This window comes from Lynx rufus, unplaced genomic scaffold, assembly GCF_022079265.1.
Source record: "Lynx rufus isolate CCGP_SWC_20201006 ecotype Redwood Valley unplaced genomic scaffold, mLynRuf1.p SCAF_8, whole genome shotgun sequence".
NCBI lineage: Eukaryota > Metazoa > Chordata > Mammalia > Carnivora > Felidae > Lynx > Lynx rufus.
The window spans coordinates 67,948,187-67,957,124 of record NW_025814896.1 but is presented as its reverse complement, the minus strand read 5'-3'; the positions used below and the strand labels follow the sequence as shown (position 1 = coordinate 67,957,124).

The window sequence follows — 8,938 nt, the reverse complement described above, 5'->3', positions numbered from 1 at the left end:
CCAAAAAGTCAAAGAGGAAATTAAAAAGTACATGGATAACACCACAGCCCAAAACCTTTGGGATGCACCAAAGATGGTCATAAGAGGGAAGTATATAGAAATCCAGGCCTTCCTAAAGAAGGAAGAAAGGTCTCAGATACACAACTTAATCTTAGACCTCAAAGAACTAGAAAAAAGAACAGCAAATAAAACCCAAAACTAGCAGAAGACAGGAAATAATAAAGATTAGAGCAAAAATGCTCTAATCAAAATCTAATCTAAAAATGCTATCAAAACTAAACAAACAGTAGAACAGATCAATGAAACTAGAAGCTGATTCTTTGAAAGAATTAGCAAAACTGATAAACCCCTAGCCAGTTTGATCAAAAGAAAAAGGAAAGGACCCAAATAAATAAAATCAATGATGAAAGAGGAGAGATCACAACCAACTCAGCAAAAATAATAAAAGAACATTATGAGCAATTATACACCAATAAAATGGGCAATCTGGAAGAAATGGACAAATTCCTAGAAACATATGAACTATCAAAACTGAAACAATGAGAAATAGAAAATTTGAACAGACCCATAACCAGTAAAGAAATTGAATTAGTAATCAAAAATCTCCCCAAAACAAGAGCCCAGGACCAGATGGCTTTACAGGGGAATTCTACCAAACATTTAAAACAGAGTTAACACCTATTCTCTTGAAGCTGTTCCATAAAATAGAAATAGAAGGAAAACTTCCAAACTCTTTCTATGAAGCCAGCATTACCTTGATTCCAAAACCAGACAGAGACCCCACTAAAAAGGAGAACCATGGACCAATTTCCCTGATGAACATGGATGCAAAAATCCTCAACAAGATACTAGCCAACTGGATTCAACAGTACATTAAAAAAATTATTCACCACGGCCTAGTGGGATTTATATCTGGGATGCAGGGCTGGTTCAATATACACAAAACAATTAATGTGATTCATCACATCAATAAAAGAAAGGACAAGAACCACATGATCCTCTCAATAGATGCGGAGAAAACATTTGACAAAATACAGCATCCTTTCTTGATAAAAACCCTCAAGAAAGTTAGTATAGAAGGATCGTACCTCAAGATCATAAAAGCCATATATGAAAGACCCACTGCTAATATCATCCCTCAATGGGGAAAAACTGAGAACTTTCTCCCTAAGGTCAGGAACATGACAGGGATGTCCACTCTTGCCACTGTTATTCAACATAGTATTGGAAGTCTTAGCCTCAGCAATCAGATAACACAAAGGAATAAAAGGCATCCAAATCAGCCAGGAGGAAGTCATACTTCCACTCTTTGCAAATGACATGATACTCTACGTGGAAAATCCAAAAGATTCCACCAAAAAACTGCTAGAACTGATTTATGAATTCAGCAAAGTCACAGAATATAAAATCAATACACAGAAATTGGTTGCATTCCTATACACTAATAATGAAGCAACAGAAAGAGAAATCAAGGAATCGATCCCATTTACAATTGCACCAAAAACCATAAAATACCTAGGAGTAAACATAACCAAAGAGGTGAAAAATCTATACACTGAGAACTATAGAAAGCTTATGAAAGAAATTGAAGAAGACACAAAAAAATGGAAAAATATTCCATGCTCCTGAATAGGAAGAACAAATATTATTAAAATGTCAATACTACCCAAAGCAATCTACATATTCAATGCAATCCCTATCAAAATAATGCCAGCATTCTTCACAGAGCTATAACAAACAATCCTAAAATTTGTATGGAGTCAGAAAAGACCCCGAATAACCAAAGCAATCCTGAAAAACAAAACTGAAGCTGGAGGCATCACAATCCCGTGCTTCAAGATATATTACAAAGCTGTAATCATCAAGACAGTATGGTACAAGCACAAGAACAGACACTCAAATCAATGGAACAGAATGAAGAACCCAGAAATGGACCCACAGACGTATGGCCAACTAATTTGACAAAGCAGGAAAGAATATCCAATGGAAAAAAGACAGTCTCTTCAGTAAATGGTGCTGGGAAAACTGGACAGTGACATGCAGAAAAAAGAACCTAGACCACTTTCTTACACCATACACAAAAATAAACTCAAAATGGATGAAAGATCTAAATGTAAGACAGGAAGCCATCAAAATCCTAGAAGAGAAAGCAGGAAAAAACCTCTTTGAACTTGGCCGCTGCAACTTCTTACTCAACACGTCTCCAGAGGCAAGGGAAACAAAAGCAAAAATTAACTACTGGGACCTCATCAAAATAAAAAAACTTCTGCACAGCGAAGGAACAGTCAGCAAAACTAAAAGGCAACCGACAGAATGAGAGAAGATATTTGCAAATGACATATGAGATAAAGGGTTAGTATCCAAAATCTACAAAGAACTTATCAAACTCAACACCCAAAAAACAAATAATCCAGTGAAGGAATGGACAAAAGACATGAATAGACACTTCTCCAAAGAAGACATCCAGATGGCCAACTGACACATGAAAAAATGCTCCATATCACTCATCATCAGGGAAATACAAATCAAAACCACGTTGAGGTACCTCCTCACACTTGTCAGAATGATAACATTAACAACTCAGGCAACAACAGAACAGATGTTGGTGAGGATGTGGAGAAAGAGGATCTCTTTCACACTGCTGGTGGGAATGCAAACTGGTGCAGTCACTCTTGAAAACAGTATGGAGGTTCCTCAAAAAATTACAAATAGAACTACCCTATGACCCAGCAATTGCACTACTAGGTATTTATCCAAGGGGTACAGGTGTGCTGTTTCAAAGGGGCACATGCACCCCAACGTTTATAGTAGCACTATCAACAATAGTCAAAGTATGGAAAGAGCCCAAATGTCCATCGACAGATGAATGGATAAAGAAGATGTCGTACATATATATACAATGAAGTATTACTTGGCAATCAAAAAGAATGAAATCTTGCCATTTGCAACTACGTGGATGGAACTAGAGGGTATTAGGCTAAGTGAAATTAGTCGGAGAAAGACAAACATCATATGACTTCACTCGTGAGGAATTTAAGATACAAAACAGATGAACACAAGGGAAGGGAAGCAAAAATAATATAAAAACAGGGAGGGGGACAAAGCATAAAACACTTTTTAATATAGAGAACAAACAAAGGGTTGCTGGAGGTGTTGTTGGGGGGGGGATGGGCTAAATGGGTAAGGGGGATTAAGGAATCTACTCCTGAAATCATTGTTGCACCATATGCCAACTAACTTGGATGTAAATTAAACAATAAATAAATTATAAATAAATAAATAAATAAAAATAAAAATATGTCAATAGTAGGCCAATAGATATTATCTCATATTGTCTTAAACAGGTGGATAAAATATTAACTTTTAATCAAAATATAAATAATGTGCAAAAAAATACAGAGAAAACTCTTAAAATTTAGTAAGAATGCAAACAACCTATTAAAAAAATGGGCCAAAGACCTTAACAGCCACCTCCTCCAAGAAGATTGCAAATAAGTATATGAAAAGAGGCTCAACATCATGTGACATCAGGAAATGCAAATTAAAACAGTGAGATACTGGCAGCCCTGAGCTGATTCCAGTGTGGCACTAGGGTGCTGCCCTCCGTGCCCAGTGGAGGTGGTTGTGGTGGTGGCCATGGCCATGTGGTGGCTGCTGGCTTGTGCCCGGGCGCCATTCATGTGAGCACCACTGTCAGATTCTTGAGCAGCTCCGCCTGCCTGTGCTGGCCTAAAGACCCTGCTCCTGGTGCCAACTTTTAAGGATGTTTCCATTCCTGAAAAGCTCATGCTTAGATTTGTTGAAAGGGCACCCCTGTGCCAAAAATGAGAAGAGAACCCAAATACTCGAGTGACATATGGGGACCTTCTATTGAAGCTACTGAATTCACAGAAGGCATTTTTGCAATCTTGGCACTGGGTGGTGGTTACCTCCACTGGGGGCATTTTGAAATGATGCACCTGACAATCAACCACTCTCTGGACCCCAAGAACACAGTTTGCCTTATAGAGAGTACCAGCCCCTTTCAAGCCCACCACCCACAAGGGTATGGGACAACGCATGGGGGGATCACTGCATGACTCTGTGAAGGCTGGCCGTCTCACAGTAGAAATGGGTGGGTGTTGTGGATTCAAAGAGGTACAAGCTTTCCTCAACCAGGTTGGCCACAAGCTGCCCTTCCCAGCACAGGCCATGAGCCATGAGACTCTAGAGAGGATCCAAAAAGATCAAGAGGAACCAGAACAGAACAACTAAAACCCCGGGACCTTTGAGCACATAGCCACTGCCAGCATGCAGGGGAGACAGAAAGGCCTGAGCCCAGATGACTTGATCCAGAAGAGGCAGTACTGGGGCAAGGCTTATAGGCCTGAATGTGTAGGAAGAATGGGAGAAATAAATGTAAAAAGGCTACTGAGAGAGAAAGAATCTACCTTTTTTCCCCTTCAGTCTACCCTTAAAGTTTTTGGGTAGTTCTGAAATCTAACCGAGGAGCAGCATATGAGTAAATGATTTCTGAAAAATTGTACAGTATCTTGATTTTTTAAAGTACATTATATTTACATTAAAGTTTGAGTATTACCTGTAAAATAAAACAAAACAAAACCAAAAACAATGAGATACCACTACCCCCCTATTAGAATGACCAAATCTGGAACACTGACAACAGCAAATGCTGGTGAGGATGTGGAACAACAGGAACTCTCATACATTGCTGGTGGGAATACAAAATGGGACAGCAACTTCAGAAGACAGGGGGTTTCTTACCAAACTAAACATACTTGCCCCATATGATCTTACACTTGAGCTCCTTGGTATTTACCCACAGAAGATAGAAACTTATATCCACACAAAAAACCTGCATATGAATGTTAATAGTAGCTTTACTTATGATTGCCAAAACTTGGAAGCAACCAAGATGTCCTTCAGCAGGTGAATGGGTGAGTAAACAATGGAATATCATTCAGCACCAAAAAGAATGATCTGTCAACCCTTGAAAAGACATGGAAGAAGCTTAAATGTGTATTAGCAAGGGAAAGGAGCACAGAAAAAGCTATATACTGTATGATTCCAACAACAGTACATTCTGGAAAAGGCAAAACTATGGACACAGTAAAAAGATCAAAGGTTTCCAGGGATTAGGTGGGAGAGAGGGGTTAATAAGCAGGGCACAGAGGATTTGGGGAGGCAGTGAAGATACTCTGCATGATACTATAATGATGGCAACATGTCGTCATGAACTTATCCAAACCTATAGAAGGTAACCAAGAGGGAGCCCTAATGTAAACTATGGACTTTGGGTGTTTTTGACGTATTAATGTAGGTCAACAGTTGTCACAAATGTCTGCTGCTGGGGGTTTGGTGATAATGGGGGAGGCTGTGCATGTGTGGGGGCGGAGAGCATATGGGAAATCTCTGGCACTTCCTCTCAATTCTGCTGTGAACCTAAAACTGCTCTAACAAAATACTCTTCCAGAAAAAATGTTTATGTACACACACATATTTTCTATTTTCTACTTGAGTCAGTTTCAGTAATTTTTGTCTTTCTAGGGAAGTTTCCATGTCATCTAAGTTACCTAATTTATTGGCATACATTGTTCAAATATTTCCTTATAATTCTTTTAATTGCTGTGAGGTTGGTAGCGATGTTCCTATTTCATTCCTGATTTCAGTCATTTCTGTCTTCTCTCTTTTTTTTCTTGGTCAAGGTAAAAGTTTGTCTATTTTCTTGATGTTTTCATAGAAACAATTTTTCACTTTGTTACATTTTTCTATTGGTTTTCTATATTATTTTCACTCTTATCTTTATTATTCCATTTCTCCCACTTCCTTTGGGTTTAGTTCACTTTTCCTTTTCTAGTTTCTTAAGGTGGAAGTTAAGTAATTGATTTGATCTTTCTTCTTTTCTAATATAGGCATTTAGCTAGTCCTACCCTGCTCACCTTGGCAGTCCTACCCTGCTGTGATATTTTGACTGTCCAGGCTCCCCTTGGGATTGGTTTAAACACTGGGTGCGGTTTGACACCACACAAATTAGACAATTGGTCAGTTACTTTCCATATAATATCCAAGGGTGAAAAGTTTCATTTAGACATTTTCATAAGTAATCTCAACATTACACAGCTATACAAAGGATATCACATTCAGACTCATTGGTACACTAATTTACAATAGTTAAATGCAAACAATGGGGCCTATGCAGCAGAAAACAGGCCACTATGTCACAGTGTGATAGTGCCATGTCAGGGTGTTAAGGGAGCACACAAGAGGGACACCTAGTAGAGTTCTGGGGTCAGAGAGGAAATGACATCTATTAAGATCTGAATGTTGCTTACAAGTCAGCTCCTGGAAGAGGCCATGGGTATGCAGAATCCTCCCACATACCACAAGAAGTGTCACCCAGAGACAGAGCCCAGTTCAGCAACTAGACTTACCTAGGAAATACAGATGCTATTTGAGAAGCTCACACAATTGAACACATTTAAGACCCTGACCTTACAGTACTGCTACCCTTACCTCATAATCTCTGGAACTCCTGCCTACAGGTTCATCTGCACTATGTACTCTGGAGCCACCATCCAAGGCCAAGACAAGGTGAGCAGGAGCCCTGGGTCTGACTGATTCAATGTGAAGTAGGCCTGGAAGGTTTCTTTTCTTTAATTCTGTACTCCATGTTTCCTTGTGACCTAGTTCTTGTCTGATAAATGCTGTATCGTACAGCTCTTCAGCCCCTGCTCTGCAATAATCCCTTGTACAATCCAGTTCCTGATTCATGCTAGCAGGTTCTTCCAGATGTTTTTAGCACTTAGATCTTGGCTAATTGCTTGCCTATTGATCCTCTAACAACCACTGATCCTGATTCTGCTACGGCAGACTGTCAGTCCTTATCTGGACCTGCACCTTTTTGTGGAGATGAGCACAGGAAGAGCCATGGCCTTCAACAAAAGATAGTCCTTAGAGGACAGTTTGGATGATTCCTGTATCTTGTTAATCCTATCTGTAAGTCAACTGATTACTAATTTCATTTGGGTGAATTGACAGACACATTGCCACATGTCTGTCCATGTCTCAACTAACTATCCCTGCATGTCTGTCTAGATTCCCAGTCTTCACCTTCCCCATTCTGACCCACCCTCCCAACCCTCTACCCTGGTTCTGACAGGTCCTGAATCATCTAACAGGAGCCAGTTTTACCACAGGATCCCAAGAGCCCGCTTGGGATTCTCTCTCCCTCTCTCTCTCTCTCTCTCATTCTACCACTCCTCCACTTGCACACTCTCTCTCCCTTTCTCAAAATAAAAATAAATAAATATTTAAAAAATGAAAGAAAGAGAGGCACCTGGATAGCTCAGTAGGGTAAGTGTCCATCTTTGGCCCAGGTCATGATCTCACAGTGCGTACGTTCGAGCTCCACATCAGACTCTGTGCTGACAGCTCAGAGCCTGAAGCCTGCTTCGGATTCTGTGTCCCTCTCTCTCTGCCCCTCCCCTGCCCACGCTCTGTCTCTCTCTCTGAAAAACAAATCAATGTTAAAAATTTTTTTTAAAAAAAGAAAGAAAGAAAGAAAGAAAGAGACCAGTGTTTCTGAAGTTTCCATTTGTGTACATCTGGATGCAAAGGAAAGTGAAAGTACTCATGTCCCAGGAGAATTTGGGGGACATAGTGTGAAGTAGTCCCCATACAATAATGATCTTTGAGTTTCTTATTTTATTTCGAAAATGGAGACAGATCTTATATTCTGCTAAATTGACATTTATTTTAAATGCAAAAAGTTTTGAATTACTTGGGCAGAGGCAGGAAACAATTCTTACTTTTGCCTTCATATTATTTTGTTGTTCTTTCTACCTTCTTTATTTCAACATTTCGTGTTTACTAATAAAGACATTTAATTTTATGAATTTCCTGTGAATACATCTTTTACTGTGTATTTTCATGTATTAATGTCTAAATTATAATATCATTTTTGATTTCCTCTTTCATTTAAATTTGCATGAATATTTTGGGGCACCTGGGTGGCTCAGTCGACTGAGCGTCCGACTTTGACTCAGGTCATGATCTCGCAGTCCATGAGTTCAAGCCCAGTGTTGGGCTCTGTGCTGACAGCTCCAAGCCTGGAGCCTGCTTCAGATTTTGTGTCTCCCTCGCTCTCAGCCCCTCCCCCACTCTCACTCTGTCTCTTTCTCTCTCTTTTTGTCTCAAAAATAAACATTAAAAAAAATTTAATTTGTATGAATATTTGTAAGTAATTTAATTTGATGGGAGGAAAGTTTTTTCTTCTTAATTTCTTGTTTTATTTCACTGTGGTCAGAAACTGACAGTGTAATTTTTACCTTTCAAATCTCTACTTGACAAGAATAGAGGTTTTTGTTGCATACAAAGTCCTACGTATATCTATTAATTCAAGCTTTCTAACTATATGTAATCCAGACTTCATCTCATTTTGTTCTTTGTATTGTATAAATACAGAAGAATATTAAAATGTCCATTATAAGTGCAGTTTTGTCAAATTCTTTATGTATTTCTAACAATTTTTGCTTTATATATTTTGTCCACAAATATTTATAACCTATTATAACATCTTGGTGGACTATACATTTGTAAAAATAAAATATCCCTCTTTATCCTACCTTTTTGCCTCAAATTCTGTCTTCTCTGATACTGATCTTATCACCTTACTTTTTTGTTTTTGTTTTTTTGTTTTTTGTTTGTTTGTTTGTTTGATATGTTTGCCCAGCTCTTTATTTTTAGTGTTTTTATTTTTATTTAAGGATGTCTTGCTAGGGTGTCTGGCTGGCTCAGTCAGTAGAGCATATGATTCTCAATTTTAGGGCCATGAGTTCAAGCCCCACATTAGGCATGAAACCTACTTAATAAATAAATAAATAAATAAATAAATAAATAAATAAATAAATAAATAACGGATGTCTTGTTAACAACCTAT

The 8,938-nt window shown here is 38.5% G+C and overlaps 1 pseudogene; it reads left to right on the top strand.

Annotated features, from left to right (window-relative positions):
* The first annotated feature begins 3,642 nt into the window (after window positions 1-3,642).
* On the top strand, window positions 3,643-6,948 carry LOC124503906 (39S ribosomal protein L16, mitochondrial-like; annotated as a pseudogene).
* Window positions 6,949-8,938: the final 1,990 nt, after the last annotated feature.